Source organism: Miniopterus schreibersii, assembly GCF_964146895.1.
Source record: "Miniopterus schreibersii genome assembly, chromosome: 15".
Lineage (NCBI taxonomy): Eukaryota > Metazoa > Chordata > Mammalia > Chiroptera > Miniopteridae > Miniopterus > Miniopterus schreibersii.
This window is the reverse complement of record NC_138115.1, coordinates 11,044,486-11,057,597: the sequence shown is the minus strand read 5'-3', so window position 1 is coordinate 11,057,597 and position 13,112 is coordinate 11,044,486. Positions and strand designations below refer to the sequence as shown.

The following is a 13,112-nucleotide window of genomic DNA, read 5'->3' as shown; positions in this document are numbered from 1 at the left end:
TATGGTCCTAAACGTTTATGTAAAGCCATTAACGAGGAAAAATATGTTTGCACTTTACGGAGATGTGTGAATTTAATGTATTTGGCTTATACAAATCTTAACCACGTTCCAATGGCAGCTGAAGAAACTGAATCTCCCACCTTTCTACCCTCCCACTCTGTGAGCTGCCTTTGGACCCATACGTCCTCCGAGCCTGGAAAATTCCTACTCATAATTTTGGTCACAGCTTAAATGTCACTTCTTCAGGAAACCTTTGCTAATCTGCTCTTTGTCCTAATAAGATTAGGTTAGCTGTTAAATGTTCTCACCTTTCCTGTACTGAACTTACAATCGTAAACATCTATTTTTGTAATGATTTGTTTAATGTCCATCTCCCTCATGAAAACATAAGCTAACACCAGCAAAATTCCAGATACACAGTAGATGTACATAAATATTTGGTGTATAAATGCATAATTTTCCATTCCAGAGATCCAGGCTCAAACTCAGCTCGACATGATGTTTCTCAGTCTTTTGTGACATGAGCTCAGAATGTGTGTATCATAAGCATATTGGGCAATCTTATTTATTAGAATATACATTTCAAATATATTACCATAAAGTTATTCATAGTATATTCTTTTGACCTTTTGTTCTATAGTGTATCTCTAGCTAATCCCCCCTTCATCTCTAATACTGTTTGTGCTCTCTCTCTCTGTCTCTGTCTTTGATCAAGTTTGCCAGATGTTTCCGTCTTTGCTTAGGTTTTCAAAGAATCATCTTTTGCCCTGTTGATTTCTCTGCCATTCCTTTGTATTTCATTTCACTGGTTTTTACAATGTTTTGTATTATCCCTTCCCTTTATTTTGACTTACTCTGCTATCCTATTTATACTGTTTCGGTTGAATGCTTAAATCACTAATAGCCAGTCTTCCTTCATTTCTAAAAGATGCATTTGTGAACCTGTAAGTTTCCCTCCATGCACCTCTTTAATTGAGCTCCACAAGAGTTAAAATAAGGAACCTAATACTTTTCACCATCACTTCTCTTTCAGTCAATAATTATTTAAAGTATAATCTTGAGTTTCCAAATGTATGGAGTTTTTGATGTCTGTTGGTTCTTGGCCTCCTAATTAATTCTTTTTCCTTGAGATAAGAACTATGGTTCATATAATTTTTATGCATCAGTGGTAAGGCCTTCTATGTATGTGTATTCTCTGCTAGTGGAGTTCTAAGTTCTGTATATGTCCACTAGACCAAGCTAATCAGTTATGATATTTAAAGCTTCTTTATCCTTTCTAATTTTTTTTAGTGTATTTGATTTATCAGTGTCTGAGAAATATGTTTTAAAACTCCCTGATGATGATTACCCATGTTCTCAATACCTCATGGTAATTCTGTCAAATTTTACTTTATATAGTTTTGAAATGACTCTGCTAGGTAATGTAGGTTCAGGATTAATGTATCTGCCCAGTGTTATTTATCATTAAGTAGTAACCCTGTATCTGCAGTAACACTTTTTAAAGAACATTCTCTCTGATAATAATACAGTGTCAACAGCTTTCTTCTGAAAGGTATTTGCATGGTATGTTACATTAATTTCCATCCATTTCCCTTCAATCTTCCCATGCCATTACCCTTAACAGGAGTGTGTCCTTTGTAAACAGTCTGTAAAGAGAATATAGTTGGTTCTCTTTCCCCATCAAACTTAAGAATCTTTGTCTGTTGACAGATAAAATGAATCATTTCATATTTGATGTGATTCCTGATATATCTGGCCTTACTTCAACAATCATATTGATCTACAATTTCCCAAAAGTCATGGATTGTCTAAATGTACCAAATACTGCACACCACAGCAAGCATTACTGTATCTAGCTTAGACTCATAATTTAGCTTTTCTCAATAAGTCATTTAGACGCATTAGCAAACTATATTCTCTTAAAGATATAGGGTGATAAATCCTCATACAAACAACACACACACAAATCCCCAAATTCAGGTGGCCAATCCATGCCTCCATTCTTTATCTGGAATGCGGACATAGAAGATTCCATTTGTCATCTACCTCTCATGCTTCTTTACTCTCCCCATTACTTTTCATTTCTGTCTAATGCAGCTCTCATTCTGCCTCTTCCCTTCCTACATGCCTTCTTTTCTACCCCAGCCTCTCATCATCTTTTACCTAGACAACTGCATTCGTGTGTTTTCTCTCCCTGATGTCATTTTACTACCTTCCACTCCAATTCACCCTCCGGCTAAATGAGGGCCCAGCATTTATAAGCTAAGAAATTTGAACTTTACCCTGCAGGTCAGTGTCTCTCCAACTGAAATCCAAAGACACAGTCTCAGAGCTCCAAACATTCTGTGTTAATTTTTTTAATTTGTGGTTTTATCCAATTAACATTCAAAAGAATTCAAACGACAGCCTGATAATTGAGCTGTGTTTTCCAAGAGCAGTGCCTGAGTTTGTCTTTTTTTCTCCCATCAACTCTGTTCTGTTCTGTGTCACTGGCACCAAACGATCACCTAAAGTGACAGCTTTTAACTTTCAGTGTGTCAGTAAGCACATCTGACTGTTAGGTTGGCACGTCCTAATGCTAAAATTGTCCCATGTCTGCCATTGTGCTCTTCAGCAGAGATGATTTGCGATCGGAAGGTATTGTCATCGAACAGGGCTCTAATTTATTAAGATATTTAATTAATGGAGACTTTGATATGACATCATAAAAACTCGTGGTATGGCAGAGTAATGGTGTATTTTAATTGTTATGGGCTAATGAGAAAAGAACAAAGGCAGAATTAATATGCAAATTATATGTTTATAGCAAATGAAAGCCAAGTGATATTATGGGACATTATAAAAAAGAAGGTTCCCAATGTTTCAAATGGAGAGAAGTGGCAGGAGAACTGAGCCAGCATACAGCTCAGAGTGGTAAAGGCAAGCAAACCAAAAGTCTTCGTCACAGGAGTCAGTAAGCTTCATTCATTCATTATTCATTTATCAAAAATGTGTTAAATGCTTAATCAATAAATACTCTCCTAAGTGCTAAACACTTTTCTAGGCACTGATGATACAGAAACGAACAAGATAGTAAATTTCCCTATCCAAATTTACAATACGATGCCAGATAGTCATAAGTCCTGTGAAGAAAAGTCATGTTAAGGTGGGAATAAGCTTGGCACACATGAAGAACAGCAAGAAAATCAGTGTGACCAGACCATGGGAGAAAGCAGGAGAGTGGCATGAGCCAAATCTTGAAGGACCTCGAGGCTATGGCCTAGAGATCAGATTTCACTCTGAGGAAGGTGGGGAGCCACTGCGGGGTTTATACAGTTCATGCAGGGGACCAGAGTGAGGCAGGGATGCCGGGCATGGACACAGGTAGGGACGGAGATTTGCTGGAGGGGATGAGGCAGTTCGCTCTGATTCTTTGTTTCCCCAATGAAACATGAATTCAGGGAATCAGATGAGTGGGGAAGCTGAGGACGGGAGTTGGAAGTTGGAGGTACAGGTGAGGCTATAAAATAGCTGTCTGAGAGTAGAAATATTAGGTAAGTGATGTAGGGTTGCCAAGTAATGCAGAGGACCCATTTGAAATCTGTGGACATAAATTTAAAGTAAGACCGTCCAGCATAGTTCTGCATTCCTCTCCAGTCACCCACACTCGGGCCCAAAATGGACAAGAAAGCTAAGCGAGGGTCCGAGTTCTGCCAGATGAGGATGACAGAGGATTCGCAAAGAAGAGATTAGCCCTGGCTCCTAAGCCAGGCGAGGGAGGAAGTGAGGACATGAGAGGGATGATGCACAGCAGGGCAGTGGAGCGGAGGCCCCAGGGGTCAAGAACTCCTAGGAGCAGGACTGCTAGGGTCACGTGAGTTGGCCTCCCTGGAAAGACAGGAGGTGGTGGTCAGAGAGCAATGCTCTGAAGCACATTCGGAAGGTCAGCACGGTGTCTCCTAACAAGGGCACCGTAGCATTTAGGTTGAAACCATTCTTTGAGTAGCACTGTCTCCGGCACTGAAGGGCATCTAGCCTCCTCAGCTCCTGCCCTCTGAAGGCCCCAGGCTCCTTACAGTTGCAAATTCTCCCTAGGAGGGTGGGGCCTCCTAGGCAGAGCCACTGGCCTGGAGCATGACCATGAGCTAGAGAAGAGACGTTTGCAAGTGAGAAACTCAAAGAACTGAGAGGCCAGATATGAGCATTCTACCGGGATGTTTTTACCAAGAATGATGGCAAGAGAGTGACAGCATTAGAGAGTCGGCCAGGGGCTAAACCTCCAATAAATACGCAAGAGGAGGCAGGAGTGTAGTCCGATGGCGTGTGCTCTAAAAGTGCTCTGTGGACGAAGAGAAAAGAGCTGTCGAGAAGTGACAATGAAGATGAAAGAGGACACTGACTCCACTCCAGACACAGGAAAAAACAGCCTCCACCTGAGAGGGTGACAGGGAAGCAGCAACAGAGCCAAGAGGAGCAGAGCAGTGCTGTCCAACAGGACCTGCAGTGAGCACGGGATGTTGACATCCACACTGCCGATAAGGTAGCCAGCAGCCACGCGTGCCCGTCAAGCCCTGAGATGAGGCTCGTGTGACCAAGGAACCGTCGCTGTAAATGCGCACATGTGGCCAGAGGTTACCATGCAGACGGCGCAGCAGAGGGAAAGGAGTTCGGAGAGACAGAAAACCCTTCTTTCTCTCTGAATCTTGAGGAAAAGTGGCAAGCGTAGGCGTGCGTCGAGGTAAGTTTGTGGATCCGGAGCAGGGAAGCGAGAGAAGTTATGCTCGATTGCATCAGCATTTTCAATAAACAGGATTCCAAAAATCCATATTGTTATGGAAAAGGGTGCTTGAAAAGTCTAAAACACCACCACAATGTCAGAACTACTGCATCTCATAGGGAGCATCTGGTATTAACAGGCTATGACTGTTGCCTGTTTTCCTGGGATCTAAGTGCCCCCCTCCCCAAGCTGGCTTTTTCCATCTCTAACAAATGAAGAAAAACTATAACTTCTAGAAATTCCCTGTTAGAAGACGCTGTTGTTTAGAAATCGCGTTTCTTATTTTTGTGTGTGTGTTTCTATAAAGGAATATAAAGAAGTTTGTTCTTCATTATCCAAAATGAGGTAAAAATATTCTGACTAGCAGCATCCACGAGCCTATAATTTGTGCCTTAACAAAACAATAAAAAAGGGTCATGTACCCCCATTTCCACCCCATCACACACAGGCCTCCAGAATGACCTCAGGTCGTGCCCTTAGGCTGGGCTGCAAATTTACCGGCAACAACTCTGTCAATCTGTCCTCATCAACCAAATGAGCAAAGCCAATCTGGGGCCCAATCACTCACCCAATGGAAGAATCCCAGGTTCAGACAGGGCACAGGAGGAGTCCTGCTAATATCTGGATATTGCTTGACACTGTCTGTATTTGATGGGGAATAAAGGAACAGTAAAACACTTTTGATTAGTTTCTGTCTCTTAGTGTCCTCAATTTACATTTAAATGCAATCAAAATACCAAAATACTGTCCCCAGAGAGGTGACACAGCCCTTAGTTTAATAGGCCCTAACATACATAATTAAGAAACAACCTGTGTGGGGTTAATCAACATAGCACTATAACTGGACAAATTTTCCGGTAGACAAAGGTCAATTTCTCTTAGTCACAAGGCAGAATCTTTCCCTTAAGTTTTGAGGGGGAGCAGAATTTGCCACCCCAAAATATACCTTTGTTGGGATATTGATTATTTTAAGCTGGTTATTTAAAGGAAAAAAAAAAAAAAAAAGACTAAAGAAGATCCTTTTATCTCTCCCTTATCTACTAAAGGAATTTAGATAGAAAAATCTGCTTAAAGGGAGCTATGGCCTTAGCATAATACAGGGTGCCAGACTGGAAGGAGCTAGCAAAGTCTGCTTGTTAGATTTCCCATGGTGTCCCATTATTTCTGGGTGGCCTGCAAGAATTTGTTTACCAAGTGCCTGCCCCTTCTCATCTACCTGTGAATTGCCTTTCATCCTTCTGAAGTCCAAACCACACTCCATCCCCTTTCACCTTAGCTCATAACGGCCTATGAACCTCATCTGCTCAATTTGTCTTTGAGCTGGATATTTTTTTCTTTTTATTGAATTTATTTATTTATTTATTTATTTATTTATTGGCAGAGAGAGGAAGGGAGAGGGAGAGGAAGAGAGAAAGAAACACCAATATGAGAGCAAAACACTGACAGCCCCCCCTCATGTTCCCCACTGAGGACCAAGCCCACAACCCATGCACTGGCCCTGACCAGGAATCGAACCAGCAACCCCCAAGTGCACAGGACAATGCCCAACCAACTGAGCCACACCAGCTAGGGCCTGATAGTCTTATGGAACCCCCATCTGTGCATACATTAAAAATTTGGTTATTTTCTCCTGTTAATCTGTCTCATGTCAGTTTGATTATTAGAACAACCAGAAGAACTTAGAAGGGTAGAAGGAAAATTATTTTTCTCCCCCACAGTGTCCTCAGAGAGACCAGATGCAAGGACATGTTCATTCTGGCCTCTGTATCTTGTAGGCTGATTCAACTCTAAGGGGGCCTTCTATATCAACAATGCTTCTGAACTCTAGCAATTGGCCAGAGTCAGGCAGAAGGATAAGGAAATGAAGAACTCATAAATGTGCACTACCCTAGTGAGGCTGATTCTATCAGGTGTCCAGCTATGGACCCACTTTGGGTCCAGGATACAAATACAGCTTCCACTATAATAAATTCCAGTTTCTGGGGTTTGCCCTAGGGTTGAACTAAGAGGCTCTTCTTTCCTTCCCTGTTTCCCCTGATGGAACTCTCATTAACATGGAAGCCAAAAAGTATCCTGGTGCTGGACTATTAACACCAGTTAACTATTCTATTCTGTAGCCACTGCCAAAGACAATCATCTTGTAACTTAATTTCATTGGGAGCAATAAGACTCAAAGGAGTAGGTGAATGGGGTACTTAAGTCCATCTCAGCTACTGAGGAGAAACCTTACAAGTCACAATGAAGAGCAGCAAAAAGTAACTAAATTATTAATTCCCACAGCCTCTCTCTGTCCACAAGCCCCCTCTGGTGGAAGAACTAATTGGTAATGAAATAGCTTTACTAATAACAATAACCAAAATTTTTTAAATAAAGAAAAGGCAATCCACAACAAAACAATCAGCCCCTATAGACTGAGAGTCAAATGTAGTGATTAGCAAATATGAGCTACAACTGGAAAATCACTTACAGATAAAAACAGTCTGATGAATGATTTACCAGAAGGTCAACACTGCTCTTTTATCTTCACCACCCATCAGTTCCCATTTCTCTGGCACAGAACAGAAAGCAGGCCATAAAAAATTTACCATAAAAATTAATCTTATTTTGCAACATTAAACACACACACAGTTGGATATAGTTTAAGCACATGGGCCAGCTTCTCAATTAGGTAGGATTCCTCATATGTATCAGAAAAGGCATTGACATTTAAAACCCTGTTATAAGAGGTAATGTAGTCAGCAAGTACCAGAACTCTCTGCCCTATGTGCAGCTCTGCTGCTCCACTGTTAGTTCTCACACAAGGGAAGGCGCCATTGATCCCCTCCTGAAGCCAAAGCAATGATGGCAGAGGTGGGGCAGGTGACAACTTTTGCTTTTACTTCCCTGGAAGCCAACCCTCTGCAGCCTCTGCTTTTAGCTGGTGTGCATGCCAGGCTTTCGACCTCAACATGCCTGCGATACGTTCTGACAGATGAGCTGTGAGATGAACTACCTTCACACTCTCACTTGACAACATTTATATAAAAAGAAACACAACACCAGAAAAATATATATATTTTCTAGCAGGAGTGATTCTGAAAATTAATATACCTGCAAACTGCCAGATCCCTTTCACCAGGCCTATGAAAGTCATTAAGCCATTTTAACTGAACTGATTAAATTGATTCCATCAGAAAACAGGTCTCTTTCCTCTTCCCTATCCTGTCTTTGAATCTACTAATTGTTTCTCTCATTTTGCCAAATCAGTAAGATAGTTGCATTTTGTAGGTATGATCTAAGTTATCTGAGTTACTAAACAATTGCTCTCCCCAGACTCAGTTTAAAGAGAGTGCCTCAATACTGGTTATTTATTTATATTATTGCTACTTACAGATATTTTATTTTTTAAAGGGAGAATAAAAATGAAAGAAAAAAGGTCAAAAGAATTCTGAAAATGATATAGCTACAAGGATGTTTGACAGTGCACTATTAGTGATGGTAAAACCTAGAAATCCTAAATTTCATGCAAAAAGTGGAATACTATTAAAAATAAGCATTAAAAGTTATGCAGTAGGATATTTAATAACATGAAGTAAAAATCATGATACTATTAAGAGGGAAAAACACATTGCAAAAATAGTAGGTATAGTATTATCACTTTTATCAACAATGGTTATATTTGGATAATAAGATTGAAAGTTTGGCAAACACTGATTGGTCAACACATCCCCCATTCACAACCCCCTCTCTCCAGCACCCTTTCAACTAGGAGTAATTCTATACAGTGAGAGACAAGCAGAAGTCTGCTGGGTGGCACTGTTTTGTCTTGATTAAAAGGGGCAGATTGGTATAACAGGCCCCTTTTTGTGCTGTTTATACCACAATGAATCAGCTGATGGATCCATGACCTCAGATTGTAATCTCAGCCAACGGTGATAGTGGGGGAAAGAAGACAAAACCTTGAAATCAACTGTTAGGTACCACAAGGAACAACTGCAACTTGACCTACTTATTTATCTTTTAACTATTTGTTTTGTTGTATATGTAGAAGTAAATGCTTTGGGTTGTGTGAATAATTAATAACAACAATAATAATAATACCATTCCAAGAGCAGGGCAGCCACATGCCTCTGAATCACCAAAACACAGGGTAGTCAATGTTGAAAGCTGAAAGCTCACTCTCAACATACCTTAATAATAAGTATAGGCATGTTTCTCAGCCATCTAGGGCCCAAATAAATGTCAAAAATCAATAGTGCTTGAATTTACACATATCTCTGCTTAGAACAGCTATCATTTTATACTGTGGCAATCTGTCTGCATATCTGTTTCCCAGCAGATTATAAACTCCCTAAAGGCAGGACCATTCCTTTCATCATTGCTAAGAATGCCCAGCCTTCTTCTTTCCAATGACTCAGAATCAAACTTAGATTCAAACTATAAATGCCTAACCACATGACAGCAAATTTTGACTCAGTGCTTCTTCATTCTAAGTCATCCTACTTTAAAAAGAATTCAACAACTCTTTAACATTTCCAAAATATCCTGAAGGGAGGGGAAAATCACACATTAAATTCTGTCAAGTAACATTTCCCTCCTCAAGCCCTGACTAATCAGAAATGACTGAACTTGGCAGCTCCGTTCATCACTGGGTCCACAAGCTAAATTCAGCTCCTGCTGGAAAATGCCAACATCCCTTCCCCTCTCCTATGGCATCCCATCCTGCCAGTCACTCTAGAGTCTGGCAGTCTGGTGTGACCACTCCTCATCAGATCAAGCAGATATTATAAACCAAATTTACAGGGTCCAAGCAGCCGTATTCCACAAGAGCAGTCGTAAAGTTAAAAGAGAAGGGTCCCAGATTTATTACTATTGATTCCCTGCTGGCAATTTCATGGAAAGATATCCACTGCAGTAACATACAGAGTGTGTGGCTCATTTCCAACTCTTTTGTCTTCAAGTTCTTAAAAACAAAAAAATCAACTAAGAGGGATAAGAAACTAGAAATTGGTGGATGGGGCCCAAAAGTTTTCTCCAGAATAAGAAGCCTTCATCACTGTACCCTAATTATGCAAATCTGCTCCCACAGAGTCCAATACATTCACTTATTAAACCTTACCACTGAGAAGAAGCCAATCTATAATGACTCAAGCCACATCTCACAATAGACTCCAAAGGACACATGATGTCATTTGCTAAAATGACTCAATCCAGATGGAAAGCATTCTGACCTATACACAATTGATTGACCTTTGCTATGCTTTTCTGGTTATTTATATACTATCATCTGCATGAATGTATATCAGTGGTATTTACACTTGGCAGCTACTTTGAGAATGCATTATTCAACTGGGATTTGAAGCTTTTTACAACCATTTCCTGACCAAACATTCATAAATGAAGGACAAGAAAAGATGCTATCTTGAAAATAACGTTTAATAGGCTCTGGAAAAAGTAAAGGTTTGTTACTCTAATTGTTTTACATTACAGGGGACAAGATCTATCTATGCAAAGCTGACTTCAAAGCCCTGAAACTGAGGCTACTAAAGGGCATTTTACCTACTTTTCAGTTTGAGGCTCAATGATGATGGTAGAACATGCCTTACCAAAGGAGTGGAATATCTTGGATACTTTTAAGAAAAGCAGCCTGTGGTGAAGGTCAGTCATTAGAGACCATAATAAATGGTCAAAGGAAACAGCACAACTATGTGATACTCTTTGACTTTTTAATTAAATTATGAATTTGGTTTTCCAAAAGGGGTAAACTACAAACTAAACAACATTCAGATGATCAAGATAACTTCAAGATAATCATAGAAGGAGAGGCAGATGGAGACACTAGTTTAGAGAATGCAAATGGGTAGCATGTCTGTCCTTACTCCCACTGCGCATTCCCAGGGCAAACAGCAGTAACCGATCACTGAATTTTTCACTAAAGAGCCCTGACATGGACACAAAACACTTTTCCAGTAGTATTCCAGGTAAGCAGTACCAATAAAATGGACTTGGAACATGAAGTGAACTATATTTGTCATTGCTGAACTAAAGAATTTTATAGTTCATTTCAGATCCCAATACATATTAGGTAGCAAAAACATTGATGCCATTATAAAATCTTCACAATTCAGTACTCCTTAGTTTGCTTATCTAAAGTAAATTTCCACTGATCTGAAGGTGATCCACTGCCACATATTGCTATTCTGTCCTAATAATATAATTAAATAGAGGAGGTTATATCTTATACAATGATCAAATTAATTCTATCTCTTGTTGCCTACTCCAAGATTCAATCTAATACTAAACAGATTTTTAAACCCCAAATTTAAAAGCACCTTTGAGTCCTAGGAAAACACTAAATCAAATTCAGCAGTTTTCCCTAAGTCACGGTAGGCTGGTGTAATCCCAAGTGTAAATGAAAAGCAAAGAGGGGATCGAAAAAGAAGATGGAAATGCTTGTATGTTCACAAAGAAATACTGTTCCGCAGTAAAAAGGAATGACCTACAGCCACGTGCACTACAGGGATACATCTTACAAACAAAACATTAAGGGGAAACAGCATGTGCAGGAGACTACACACAGCGGCGCTTTCCGAGTCGTGTGCCTCAGTGACGAGGTCAAAACTAACACACTGGCCCCTTAGCTCTGCGTGTGATGGTAGCTGGAGCAGCCAGCGTGTCGTGGTGAGATGTAGACAGCACTCATCCCAAGGCACTGTACAATATTTTCAACTTCAATGTGTGCCATGATGTGACGCTGGGAAGCACGGACATAAAGCCATTTTTTATAATGCTCAAAAATTAAAATATATCTTACTTAGGGGTATATGTGACAAAGTTACTTTATATGAGAAAATAAACACAAAGGAAGGATAAGTGAAAAATTCACCCAGTACATCCATTCCTTCATTACTGTTAGAATGAAAAGGCAGGGAAGGAACCCGTGAGGGATGGCAATGTTACAGTTCCTGAATTGGACTGTGGGTTCGCTGTTTAGTTTATTATGCTCCAAATATGTTGTTTTATAAATATCATATTATGTTTTTTTAAAACATCAAGATTAAGAAGCCAGGCAACTTTATAGCGTATTCAGAATCACCTTAGAATCTCAATATGTCAACTTAAGAATAGATATAGCCCTGGTCCGTGTGGCTCAGTTGGTTGAGCTGAGTCCCATGCACCCCAATCAGGGCACATACCCAGGCTGCATATTCAACCCCTGGTTGGGATGCATACAGGAGGCAGCCGATCAATGTTTCCTCTCATGTAATGATTCTCTCTCTCTCCCTCTCCCTTCCTCTCCTCTAAAATCAATTAAAAAATATATATTCAATTAAATATTTTATTCTTTATATATATAAGTATGTGTATATATATATATAAGTATAAGTATGTATGTGTTGCTATTATATAGCAACACTTTTTAGGGAAGTCTTGAACCCAGAAGTTTCTAATGTTCAAAACACTATTCAACAATGCCAAGATTTTGTTCTGCTAATTCAACAGAGTAGTCCAGAGGTTTCCAACAGTCAACTTGAATATCCTATTGAATGTTTACAAAATTTTGTTTTAACCCAACCAGAGTATTCATGACAAATTACTGGAAACCAAGTTCCATTCCCCCATTCAAACAAAAATACCATAAAAACCAAGTGAAAGACTCTTAAAACCAAGTGAAATCCACTTGAGGAACTCCGGCACAATGGGTTCTTGGGTGGGGAAGTAGAGGTGTCCCATAGCATACAGGACAGGAAGTATAGCCAAACAGCCCCAGGAACCAAAGCCAGAAAGTGGGAAGTCACTAGGCGCCAATATCCAACACTCACACTCTCTGGCTACAGGAGCTCGTGTCTCTACTTCTTTCTGGAACATCTACCCTACAGCCTCTACCTGAAGAGGGTCTGCAACAACGGCTCATGCTATTTCTCAACTTCAGCTGTGTAATAACAAAAAATCCAGATTTTCACCAAAATTCCTGATTTTAAAGCCTCTACCTTTGGATGTGCTCTCTCTGCTTTGGCATGGCCATGACAAATACCCGTCTTTGCAGTTTAAGTGAGAACCAAGTAGTGTCCCAAGCACCACTTCAAAATGACCAGAGGAAACCCAACCAATTCGTCAAGACCAGTCCACAGCTGGACTGGTCACAACTCTACATGAGGAGTTAACTCCAGCACCAACAGGGGCGAGCCAGCAGGTAACTGAAGGTGTGAAGCTGACCAGGTATGAAACAAGAAGTTAGAAGAAGAGGGTCTGCAACAACGGCTCATGCTATTTCTCAACTTCAGCTGTGTAATAACAAAAAATCCAGATTTTCACCAAAATTCCTGATTTTAAACACATATCTGCAGGCCAGATTAGGCCACGGGCCTCTGCTGTC

At 40.2% G+C, this 13,112-nt stretch overlaps 1 protein-coding gene across 3 annotated transcripts in view; it reads right to left on the bottom strand.

Moving 5' to 3' along the window:
* The window catches only part of FHIT (fragile histidine triad diadenosine triphosphatase), a 1,252,819-nt gene that overhangs the window by 1,008,377 nt on the left and 231,330 nt on the right, over window positions 1-13,112 (bottom strand). For 2 of the 3 annotated variants that reach the window (XM_081159589.1, XM_081159593.1), the window contains exon 3: window positions 5,325-5,398. The exons of the other annotated variant lie outside the window; for it this stretch is intronic. The gene's annotated coding sequence lies outside the window, so the exon portion shown is untranslated. The remainder of the gene's footprint in view (window positions 1-5,324; window positions 5,399-13,112) is intronic. 3 annotated transcript variants of the gene reach the window in all.